Raw genomic sequence first — 13,182 nt, forward strand, 5'->3', positions numbered from 1 at the left:
AAGAAATTTGAAAGGGAATTATGTTCATCTATGTGAGCCAAAGCATGCGTTACAGCATACTTTGCATCCGCTTGCATGTTTACAGGCAGTCGCCAGCTGCTGTATGGGATGTCGCAGCTGGCGCTAAGCCTGATCACTGTATCAGACACTTCCCCACAGTGTACCTGCCATCTGTCACCTGCCAAGCAATCTGCTAGCTCGGTACTATCACGTGATCGGTGGAGTCCATAAGCCGTGGTTGTAAGCCAACGCTTGGTATTGTGTCAGTGCCTCTACAAACTTGGCCCAGTCACCTCTGTAAGTCACGTGGCACTTGGCTATGAGCCATTAGATTACGTCGTTTTCAAAGCCTCGACAGGCCTGGAAATGAAGTGAAAAAAAAAAACTTTAGAGGTGAACACAGATATAACACCTAGCCAAGTAAATGGAGCCGCAAATACTCTGTATTATTTTTAGAAACGAGAAAACTGTTATTTGGTTTATGCCATTAAGCAATTGCAATCCGCGGGCGCAACACCGGCATATCATGATCTGAAAGCAAATAGCCTTTCGTAAAGTTCTAGAGCGAGATGAATTCATATAGGCAACCTGCAGTGGCCAGGCGGCGCTAGTGGAGCGCCGCGTTCAGCGCCGCAACGGCGGCGCCGCGTAATCTGAGTAGGCCGGCGCGGTCGGGTTGCGCTCGCGTTGTACGGCTGGAAGCATCTCGGCTCACATTTTCTGCGGTTTTAAGGCAATCGAATAGCTTCACAGTTACTTCCGAAAACCAATACTGACGAAAGGACACCGCCTGTTCTAGAATGATCATGTTTAAAACGTGAATTGTGTCGACGTCACCGCGAAGTGCGTGCCACTCGCGACGGTACACCCGCGCGCACAGCTTTGAATTTCGCGTGAGTAGGCGGAGATTTTTTTTTAACGAAGTTTATTCTCTCAGAGCATCAGTCGGATATGTGATGATGAATTAAGAAATAATTAAATGAATGAAAAATGCTCTAAACGTAGCTTTTCATTTACCTATTGCGTTCACACCTCATACCCAAACATTGAAAGTGTAGAGAGAACCTGAGAAGAGATTGATCGCCATTTCTTCTTTTTTTGTTCTTCCTGTTTGATTACAGCAGTAACTTCCTCGCGGTTTTGCTTTACAGTTTAATACCATGACGAACACTTTTGTTCGTGGTGCACCTTTCGACAGTGCCGCGGAAGTTACAGGAGGCATGGTGCGGTACCCGCTACGGATGTGGCGAATGCAAGCACTGCGCGGTTGTAGCGTGCGTCATCAACGAAAACTGTGCGTGCCGGGGGAGGGGAGTAGGGGGCCTCCTACATCGTTGGAAAAATAAAGCTCTTAACAACAGCTGGCATACATTTTGTACCGATTCGTACCTAAATCTTGGGGAAAGCCGGCGAGTAATGCTGGCATTCAATGGCAAAGCTTTCGTAAAGGAGGTCGTTATTCAGAGTTAGAATTTTTACTGTTGCTTCTAATGATGAAATAGTCTATCGTCTGGGACAAGAGAATCTTGAGTAGCTTTAGCAGTCGGCGAAAGAAATATTTGGCGCTAAACGATAGAACGAAGTTCCATTCTCAGCGTACACAGTATCATGGGCCTCTACACTCCGCCACTTCGACATTTTCAGCACCTTAAGAACTAATTTACAGATAAATATGCTTATTTAAATCTGTAATTGGAAGTGTTGAACATATTTTGGCTTTGTGGTTCCGTATAGAATACACCGCATTAGAAATCCGGGTCACAGATCCACGAACATTTTTTTTTATTTCGCCTCCGTTGAAATGCGGCTGGAACACGATGCTGCAACTGCACGGCTTTGTTGCTTTTCTGGACGTATGCCACTCGATCTTCCACAGCATATGCCAGTACACGCCAAATTTTACAGCACGGAGCGTGTACTGAGTAGTGTGCCCCAACCAGCGTGCGACTCCCAGAGTCAGAAGTTTATACCGTTTCTTCCGCTCACGGGCAATCGTCTTATTTTAGCTTCTTGGCGTCTGTACGCCATTGGCCCCATAACAAAATGAATTTCAGTTACATTACTCTCTCGCAGCCAATATCTCCTTCTTTCATCATTCTCCCCAGGTTCTCCCAGCAAGCGGTACGCTTAGGTTTCCTTCGTGGTTGTGGCAGTCTTTCTCGCCGCCCTTGGCTTATTTTTATTTTTGTTCACATCCGTAGTAGTCGAAGTATCGCACGAGACCACTGAAGTCACTAAATGAGTAAATAACACTCACTGGGATAACAAAACGCGAACGCCGAAGAAACACAGCGGCCGCAGCATATACGGCGTCAGCTTCTGCGCCGCCTCAGTATTAACTCCCATCGGCCGCCAGGTAGCGCCACATGTCTCAGCAAACTCCATTGCAGGTTGCCTATACCAACATTACGCGCTAAAGAAAAACTAAATGCATTATGCGTCCTGAAAGCCTGCTGCGGGAGCAATGCAACCTTCCCCATTGTGTTAGAATTCGCAGCGTGTTCAGTTCGATATCCTTCTTAATATAAAATGCCCCTTCGCGGAGGCAAAATCTTCCTTCTCTGCATGGTGCCAGGGAGGTCACAGGGGTTTATCACAGTGCTTTCTTCCTGTTTTAATGGGGCGAAAAATTGCTTCTGCCACAGATTACAGAATTATTCATTTGAATGTGGGCGTCATTCCCAATTTTCATATCATCATTGTATTCTTATATTCCCGCTTGTGCTAGGGCATACATATAAAGTGTAATTAGCTTCTAGAGCGGCATCCTATTGTCTACTGCCATATATGTCAATACCATGTCGTCTGAAATTTTATTTGTAGAGCTATTTTTGTCATATTTATGAGCTGTTTATTTTGTTCTCTAACATCATACAGACATGATTGTAACGGATCATCTCCAAATTCTGCTACATCCAGAAGGCCATTTATTCGATGCAAAATAGTTGTTTCAGAGTCTGCTTTTAACAAACCTGGACTGCATTTCAAACCTGCTTAAGTCATGGTAAAAATTGGGCTTTAGGAATAAAATGGGTACGCATATATAAAAACTTTATAATTAGCTATAATTAGCCAGTGAAGAATCCTCTTATAATAATTCTTTTCCTGTCGCGTATTGAACACCACAAATATTTACGTGGTAAAAATCACAATAAACACCTTTGGGTGCACGGCTGCAGAGGAATAAGAGTAATATTTCAGTACATCGAATATTTTGTTTTCTAAGAAAATAAAAATATCAAACCAACACAAGTGCAATCTTCCTAATTAATATTTCATACATGGCTGGCCCAACCAACAGCAAAGACGAGGATGCGTGAAAATGGAATAGATGCGTAACGACTTTTTTTAAGGTAGGCTAAAGTTTGTAACAAAGAACAACTGTAAGGTGTTTATAGGAGCACCAAGACCGCAAGCAACGTCCGCAAACCAAAGCGACGGGGGTAGCGTTCTAATCAACAGGGCAGTGCCAACAAGGCTCCGGCTCCACTTCGTCTACCTCTTCGGGTTGGCGCGCGAGCTGATGGCGATCGGGATTACTACAATACCCCCCGGCGGAAAAGGAGCCACTCTGGCGACTCATGGTGAGGAAAGGGTAGGGGGATCATAATACGGCTTGAGGCGGTCGACATGTACAGTTTCTCGGCCGCGGCGGCGATGATCTGGAGATGGGTTCAAGGGCTCTACTACGTAATTGACGGGAGAAAATTGTTCGAGAACGCGGTAAGGTCCATGATAGCGCGATAGGAGTTTGGATGAGAGGCCGGGTGCAGAGGAAGGCACCCAGAGCCAAACGAGGGCACCTGAGGGATATGAAGGCGCTGGATTTGTATGGTCCCGGTTATGCTTTTGTTGAGCCTGGTTCTCCGTTGTGAAGTAGCGCGCCAATTGTCGGCATTCTTCGGCAAATGTGTGCGCTTCAGACAGTAGAGTGGTCTCTGAAGCGTCGGGTTGGTAGGGCAGGATAGTATCCATGGTGGACGTGGGTTCACGACCATATAAAAGAAAGAAGGGGGAGAACCCAGTCGTAGTCTGCGTAGCCGTATTGTAGGCGTACGTTACGAAAGGCAGCACTTGGTCCCAATTAGAGTGAGCGCTATCAACGTACATGGCTAGCATGTCACTAAGAGTGCGATTAAATCGCTCAGTCGTGCCGTTCGTTTGGGGGTGATACGCTGTGGTGCTCCGGTGAATGATCTGGCACTGTTTGAGAAGGGCTTCGACAGTGTCGGAAAGAAACGCACGTCCGCGGTCACTGATCAATTCTTTCGGTGCGCCGTGACGAAGAACGAGGCGATGCAGAATAAACGAAGCAACATCCCGTGCGGTGGCAGACTGCAAGGCCGATGTTTCCACGTAACGGGTTAGGTGGTCAACGGCTACGATGACCCAGCGGTTGTTAGCCGACGTGGTCGGAAGCGGGCCATACAGATCGATACCAACACGGTCAAAAGGGCGGCTGGGGCAAGGCAATGGCTGCAACGGAGCGGCTGGCTGAGGGGATGGATTCTTGCGACGTTGGCAGGCGGTACAGGATCGGATATACTGACGAATGAAGCGGTACATGCCGCGCCAGTAATATCTCATACGCAGTCGAGAATAGGTTTTCATGACACCTGCATGGCCGCATTGGGGATCGGCGTGGAAAGAGGCGCAGATTTCGGCACGGAGATGTCGCGGAATCACGAGAAGCCACTTTCGCCCTGTAGGATGGTAATTGCGGCGGTATAAAAGTCCATCACGAGTGGCGAAGTGGTGGGCCTGACGACGAAGTGCACGTGACGGAGACAGCTCTGCGGGCGTAGACAGGAATGTTAAGAGGGAGGATATCCATGGGTCCTTCTGCTGCTCAGATTTCATGTTGGTAATGTTGAGCGGCGACATATCGTAGGCACAAACGAAGCCAGCCGTCGAGTCGTTAGGAAGCGCTGAACGGGAAAGGGCATCAGCGTCGGTGTGCTTGCGTCCAGATCGATAGATGACATGGATATCGTACTCCTGAAGACGTAACGCCCAGCCGGCGAGGCGGCCGGAGGGGTCTTTGAGGGAGGATAGCCAACAGAGCGCGTGGTGGTCGGTAACAACGTAGAATGGGCGACCGTGAATATAAGGACGAAACTTGGTAATGGCCCATATGATGGCCAGACACTCCTTTTCGGTCACAGAATAGTTCGATTCCGCTTTCGTGAGGGTTCGACTAGCGTACGCGACGACACACTCGGAATATCCAGGTTTCCGTTGAGCAAGAACAGCGCCCAGACCTACGCCGCTTGCATCAGTGTGTATTTCGGTCGAGCAGGCAGGGTCAAAATGGCGGAGTATAGGGGGAGAGACCAGTAGACGGCGTAGTGTACTGAACGCAGCATCACAGGCTGGTGACCAAGAGGAGAGGTTCGGGCCTCCGGCGAGAAGTTGCGTTAAAGGGGCGATGATACTGGCGAAGTTGCGGATAAAACGGCGGAAATACGAACATAGACCGATAAAACTTCGAAGTTCTTTCAAGGTTGTGGGCTTGGGGAAGTCTGCGACGGCACGAAGTTTGGTAGGATCCGGTAGAACGCCATCCTTGGATATGACATGACCAAGTATTGTGAGCTTGGTAGCGGCAAAGTGACATTTCTTCAAGTTTAGCTGTAGGCCGGCTTCAGTAAGGCACGTAAGGACACGCTGAAGGCGCAGATGGTGGGAAGGGAAATTTTTCGAGAAAACGACAACGTCATCTAGATAACAAAGACACGTTTCCCATTTGAGCCCACTGAGAATGATATCCATCATTCTCTCGAAGGTGGCGGGGGCGTTGCACAGTCCGAACGGCATCACATTGAATTCATACAATCCATCGGGAGTGATGAAGGCTGTTTTCGGGCGGTCAGCGGAAGGCATCGGTACTTGCCAATAGCCAGAGCGCAAATCTAGCGACGAAAAGAACTCCGCTCCTTGCAAACAATCTAGCGCGTCGTCAATTCGTGGTAGTGGGTAAACATCTTTGCGGGTTATCTTATTCAGACGCCGGTAGTCCACACAGAAGCGGATCGTGCCATCTTTCTTCGTCACCAACACTACGGGAGAGGCCCAAGGGCTATGAGATGGTCGTATGATGCCCCGTTGAAGCATATCGGCGACATTGTCACGAATGACGCGGCGCTCAGTGGGCGACACGCGATATGGTCGCTGCCGCAGGGGAGCATGAGGACCAGTGTCGATTGCATGAGAAACGGTCAAGGCGCGGCCCAAGGAAGGCTGGGACACGTCAAAAGATGCACTGAAGCGCTGAAGGAGGGCGACTATTTGGTCCCGTTGGGCGGACGTAAGGTCGGTCGCGATAGCTCGATGAAGGGCGTCGACAGGAAGCTCATCACTCGTAGCAGCACAAGACGTCAGGGCAGCGACGTCAGGAAAAACTTCAGGTTCGGAGAACATGTAAGTGCGATCAGGGTCCAGCTCTTCAATGTAGCCGAGGCACTCCCCGCGAAGAACAGCCGTTGGGCAGGGAAAAGGGTTGGAAGTATAGATGACACAGCAGCCATCAGAAATTGTTAGAACGGCGAAAGGAAGGAGGCGGTTATGGTGGGCGGAGGCGAGTTTGGGCGTAAAGAGAACAGGACTAGGGAGGGCAGATGTCGAAATAAGGGGAACGAGAACAGAAGAAAAGGGAGGAATGTCGGTGTCTGCAGCTACAAGGAGTTTAGCAGGGCGCACAGGCGGGTCACACAGGGAAACATTACACACAGGGGAAAGCTCAACTTCAGCACGGGCACAATCAATCACAGCACTGTGAGTTGACAGAAAGTCGTAGCCGAGGATGATGTCGTGGGAGCAGTCGTAAAGCACCACCATCTCGACGAGATACGTAATGTCTTTGATGCAAACTCGTACCGTGCACGCTGCCACAGGGGTGATGCGCTCTGAACTGGCCGTACGAAGCGAAAAGGCAGAAAGCGGCGTCGTGACCTTGCGAATTTTGCGGCGAAGAGCATCACTAATTACGGAAACGGCAGCACCTGTATCCACCAGCGCAAGAACGGGAAAACCTTCTACGAACACTTCAATGACGTTGGCGGGAGAAGGCGGAGGACTTAACGAGTTCGTCAAACGCGCAGTTCTTGCCTCCTGAACTGCGGCATTCAGTTTTCCCCTTGCGTAGGGCCCTGTCGCCGGACCATTGGCGAAATGGAACGTCGGCGAGGCGAAGGCGAACGGCGTGTCGAGTACTGAGCCCGAGGTGGAGACGATCCAGAAGAGACGTTGCTCAAGGGCGGCTCGGGATCGTAGTGGTACTGACGGACTGTGTTCTCAGGATGAAGCGGGCGCTGACGGCAAAGGCGAGCAACGTGACCCGGGAGCCCGCAAGCATAGCAAATTGGGCGATTGTCGGCGGTTCGCCATGGGTTCGTAATGCGGCGTCGCGGTCGAGGGATCTGAGACTGAGGGGCCATGGAACGAGGTGGAGCATAAAATGTAGGACCGTTCTGGTACGACGATGTTGGAAGCGGACCGCGCGTTCCAGCGGTTACTTGAGCGTAAGTGAGTGGTGCTTGCACAGGAGCGATGGGAACACTAGAAGGCAGCGCTTCGGCGACTTTTTCCTCGATAACTTGGCGGATAGCCAGCGAGATGGATGGCGCGTTGGCCAGCGCTAATTGCGAAGTGCAGACGGTCAGCTGAACTGGGTGGAGGAGGGACAGCTGGCGTGCAACTTCTTCGCGGATGAAGTCTTGGATATTCTGCATAAATTGAGACTGTTCTGCAGACGGCGTAGCCAGTGCCAAGCCAGCAATGCCGGCAGGTGTGGCAGCCCGCCGCGTAGAAGCGCGTTGCTTTCGTAGCTCGTCAAACCTCTGGCACAGTGTTATAATGTCGGATACGGAAGTAGGGTCTCTGGCCGACATCATATAGTACGCATCATCAGTGAGACCTTTTAGAACATGTGTGACTCTTTCGGGCTCGGGCATGGACGGATTGACCCGCTTGCAGAGGTCAACCACGTCCTCAATGTAGCTAGTAAACGTTTCTTCGGGACGTTGAAGCCGTGCATGGAGGCGTTGTTCGGCGCGAAGTTTACGTACCGCAGGACGGCCGAAGACATCCGCGAAGTTCTTCTTGAAGACAGACCACGTCGGAAGATCAGCTTTGTGGTTTCGAAACCACAGATTCGCCACGTCCGTGAGGTAGAAGAGGACGTTGCTCAGTTTGATGGAATCGTCCCAGCGGTTGTAAGTGCTGACGCGCTCGAAAGAGGCCAGCCAGTCGTCAACGTCGTGGTCGGCGGTACCACTGAAGAAAGGTGGGTCACGGGGGCGTTGTGCCCCGGGACAGAAGATGGTGGCAGGAGTGGCAGGGATGGGCGTCGATGGTTGGCTGGGAGCGTCCTGCATGGTTGTGACCGAAGGCGGTAGCGTGCGGTTCCGAAGTTCCAGGGTGGAATTTGCGAGGAGGTCTGGTGCGACGACCGAACCTCCACCAAGTGTAAGGAGCACCAAGACCGCAAGCAACGTCCGCAAACCAAAGCGACGGGGGTAGCGTTCTAATCAACAGGGCAGTGCCAACAAGGCTCCGGCTCCACTTCGTCTACCTCTTCGGGTGTGCGCGCGAGCTGATGGCGATCGGGATTACTACACAACCATTTTTATGAGGGTTATGTAGTTTCACAGACCAAGAAGCAAAATACATGAGGAGAGATTATATACACGAGAGAGAACACGTACTATTAAAGGGAAACTACTTCCCGAAGAGCAGTTTGATACTGTAGAAAACAAAAAAGCAGTCTGCTTAAAGCAAAATACTACTGTGTGGATGCATATGTCACTCAAGAATATGTTATAGGGCGTATCTTTAGCATGTACAGGATTTTATTTTATATCATGGTAAAGGAATGCTGCTGCAGTATTTGGTTGGTGATTTCAAAAGGCAAATATTACCTTCAAAATAACATGTAATGAACAAGTCATGATTTAAAATATAAGCAAACATATTACATTTCTATATTTCGAGACAAATTATTGTGTATTGCATTTCCACAAAGTTGAAAATTGCAAGCAACTTGAAAAGCGTGTGTTGTTGCAGTTATTTCCATTGTCATGTAAGTAAAATGTATAATGCGTTTTCTTGATTTAGTCACTTGGCAATGAGCCGGAGGCACCAAAAGTTCAAAACAACATTTTGAAACATATGTAGATGGCTTTGTAGCTATGTATTTTCGTTATATACGCTCCTTGCGCGTAATTTTCATCGAGATTATGTTTAGTTCCAAAACATAAATACATGTGGTGATATTCACATTGGACCACTACTGACTTTCCTTTCTGTCAAAAAAGGAGATTTTGCGCATTTGTCACCCTGAGTAATGATTTCACTTACTCCTTATTATACATTTGTCACGAATTCGGCGCACATTTTCATCAAGCCGGCAAGGCGCGAGGCCCACGCAGCGTCGCCTGGAAAGCTCGAGAAAAACCCCCTTCCCCGCACGAGAGAGTGCGTAGCTTTGTGCGCATCGCCGTCGCCCTCTTTCTCATCACTCGGCGATGACGCGGACTCATCAGTCTGGAATACGCCAGAAAGTTCCAGAATGTTCTACGGATCGTGGCCAATGACGACAAGCGGCTCGACGGGAGGAACAGAGAGCGCTATAACCAGCGAAACTCAGCGTGTGTGCGCGCTAGCTTTGGCGCGTGCTAACAGACAGACGCGGCGCGCCCTATTTAAAGACACCGCACCGCTGGTGTAGTCAGTCAGTCAGTCAGTCAGTCAGCGGTTGCGGCTTGTTTGCCAGTGCTTTGGCTGGACTCCCGGGGATCACCCGCTGCTGGCAAGCCCACGGACCTACAAGGGAGCGGTGCTCGTCTTGAATGGCGGCCACATCGTGACTCTTGAGGCGTCGGACTGCAACAGTGCCCGGTGAACAATTTGGTGTTTCTTTATGTAACTGTCTCATGTTTCATCTGTGTTATAAAGCATCTGTGTTATTGAACACCTCTATAGGTGCATGCTAAGCGTTTGTATTCTGTGAACCTCTCGTCTATGTATTTCAAGTGATCTTGTGTATTCCTTTGTAACGTCTCTTGCTGTCCATAAATTGTGTTTCGTTTGTTACTTCTGACTCTGATCCTTACTCTGGTTTGAACCGGTGACAGCTGGGCACCAAACGGCCACCCCCTTTTGTCACTACAAGGTAGTTGAATTCTGGCTGAGCTTGCCACGCAGGTCGAGGGCATCTCCTTTGCGACCGGAACAGCTACCCCCACTCACTCGAAGGGTGTCTGGGACTGTGCGCACCGTTGAGGGCGCATCGTTAATAATACCCCCTAATTATTAACGGGTGACAACATTGTTGCTTCAGTAAATGAGAATTATTTCCGTAAGAAATGATTACATTTTTTTTTGGGAGTGATTGACCAGACGAGATAAAAGACGCATAAAATTTGAGCTATGCATAAGCACCAGACATGTGTTTGACTTGGGTAAAAGCACACCCAAAGCTTTACTTACTTTTCAATATATGGCTGTAACGGGAGCTCGGGAGTATGCATGTACTGAATGGAAACTAGAAAAGGTGTAGTCATTGTTACACTCACCAAATCTCTAATACACTGAATTTTAAAAGCAGAGGATTGTTCCTGCTATTCTATACGTAGGCCGTTTCCCAGCACGTTGAACAATTTACCAGGGTTATTTCAGGGTGCTGATGACTCCTTAACATAGATAAACTATTCTATTATTAGCGCAAACAGCTACGCCTTTATTTCATCAAAGAATAAGGTTGATTAACTATAGAAATATGGGGAGGCACTCTGTCCGGTGGAATATCAAGGATAAAAGGGGAAAGTGGCAGCACATACCTGAACATGTGTTTAAGTTGCAACGAAGTTAATCGACCAACTTGAAGCTGGTAGCTGGGATTTTCTGGAAAGAATAAAACTCGATCTCAGAAAACACCGTTCGTCACAGAGAGAGGTTATCGTAAAATGAAGAAAAAAATATTGACTGGAAATTGCAATGCAATTTGAAGGCAATTACTGCAATAAAAAGACTTAGAGGGCACCTCTTTTGATATCTTCCAAAGATGGCTCTGTAAAGTTGCCCAACACATCAATGTTTAATTAGTTGGCGAATATCTGCGAATATATAAATAGGTTGGAAAATTTACTCTTCAGAATTATGAACACTAACGCTCATTTTTTGGTTACGGGGTATTTCGCTTACTGGCAACGGTAAACCACGCCGCTGCGGTGGTAGAGTGGTAAGACGCCCGACTTTTGTGCCGGAGTTCACGGGTTCGTTCCCGACAGCCAGCGGCTGCATTTCGATGGAGGCGAAACGGAGAGGCATCCGTGTGCTATGCGATGCCAGGCACGTTAACGATCCCCAAGGGGTCGAAAATACTCCGTAGTCCTTCACTACGGCCCCTCTTTCTCTCTTTCTACTTTCACTCCCACCTTCCTCTATTCCCTTACGGCGCGGTTGAGGTGTCCACAGAAAACAAGTGAGACAGTTACCGCGCCTTTCCCTTGCTATAAATCAATCAATAAATTAAACCAAATGAGTTCCTGCGGGACGTCACGCTGGCGCTAGCTCTGTGTGCAGGTACTGGCCCCGTATGAGGGTAAATTTAAATAAAAATACTCATTTACTCAAAAAAGGATAGCAAAATATACTTGAGAATATGCCTTTATCTCAACGCAAAACACCGGACAATGCCATTGGCAATAGCCACTTAGCCCGATTGCTTTAAAACCTAGACTGTTGATTCAGTTTGCCCGGGGTTCTTGAAAAGGCAAGAGGAAAAGTATGAAATGTAATTTCGCTTTTCAATATTCTGAAATGCAAGAAGGTTTTCAAGGCAGGAAAGATATTCTCCAAAATTGTGCCATGTTTTGACGTAGATTTTGCTCTTCGTTCAGTGTATCGACATCCGCACAGCATGTCTACACGTGCTCGATCTCTTGCGGCACTGTTCGATTATATCTCACACACGTACACTGGCTCAGTGTGCCACGCAGCCACTTCTAGAAACACAACCTCTCCATTTATTGTATTGTATAGTGCACGTAGAATAGGTTGGTTGGTTGGTGAGGTTTAACGTCCCAAAGCGACTTAGGCTATGAGAGACGCCGTAGTGGAGGACTCCGGAAATTTCGAGCCCCTGGGGTTCTTTAACGTGAACTGACATCGTACAGCACACGGGCGCCTTGGTTTTCGCCTCCATCGAAAAGCTGCCGCCGAGGCCGGGATTCGATCCCGCGTCCTTGGGAACAGTAGTCGAGCGCCGTAACCACTGCGCCACCCCGGCGAGGTAGCATGTAGAATAAGCAGGAGTATTTTACATGCATTGAAGTCTACTTTATAGAAGAATTATTTTAGAATGGCGAATGCATGTACACCGATGTCACAAATCTAATACAGTCCAGCCCACTTATAACGAACTTGATCGTCACGCGGCATTTGTTCGTTTTATCCAAAGTTCGTAGTAAGTGGACCACCTGTCATACGGGCAAAAAGAGCAAGCGGCACGAAAGTTAACTTTATTTTTGAATAACATCCGTGATGCATGTCTGCTTCTTCAAAGCTGATCGCATCTCTGCCGTTTCTAATTTTTCCAGCTCGGTAATATGTTCATCGCCAAGGCCTATGCTTCACGCAAGTTCCTTAAGCGACGCGATGTCACCGATCGCGATTGAAGCGTTCACAGCAACCGGCGGTAGAGCAGCATCCTCGTCATCGTTCTCGTGCATCTCTGGGCAGTGAGGAAGGGCTCGCACTTCACGCACAATAGCTTCGTCAGTGCATTGCTCCACAATGTCGGCGTCGTCATCAGCAGCAACGAAATCGTCCCAGGCAAAGTCAAGTCCGGCCAGCTGCATGTCAACAACGCGTTGCCACAAGTCCTCGTGCGACCAGCCTTCCGGTGGGGGCTCTATGGTGTCATCGGTGCCTGGGCCCATAAAACCCGCCTTGCGGAAGCAATTTGCTATGCACTCCACGGTGAGTTCCATCCACGCCGCTTTCAACATCTCCACGGCAGCAAGCAAGCTGATGCGAACTGGCATGGCAGCATCAATCGCGATCAACAAGCGTTGGATGACGCGCCGCCGGTAGAACACCTTGAAAGCATGAATGATGCCATTTTACCATTTTATTCGTCCCCTCGAACTGAGAGAAAAAAAAAACAAAAAAATTGATGGG

At 48.9% G+C, this 13,182-nt stretch overlaps 1 pseudogene; it reads right to left on the reverse strand.

The window, feature by feature from the left end:
• Positions 1-12,521: 12,521 nt before the first annotated feature.
• LOC146170816 (uncharacterized) lies at positions 12,522-13,168 on the reverse strand (annotated as a pseudogene).
• Positions 13,169-13,182: the final 14 nt, after the last annotated feature.

Source organism: Amblyomma maculatum, unplaced genomic scaffold (genome assembly GCF_055883805.1).
Source record: "Amblyomma maculatum isolate TAMU_Amacu unplaced genomic scaffold, ASM5588380v1 scaffold_40, whole genome shotgun sequence".
Classification (NCBI taxonomy): Eukaryota; Metazoa; Arthropoda; class Arachnida; order Ixodida; family Ixodidae; genus Amblyomma; species Amblyomma maculatum.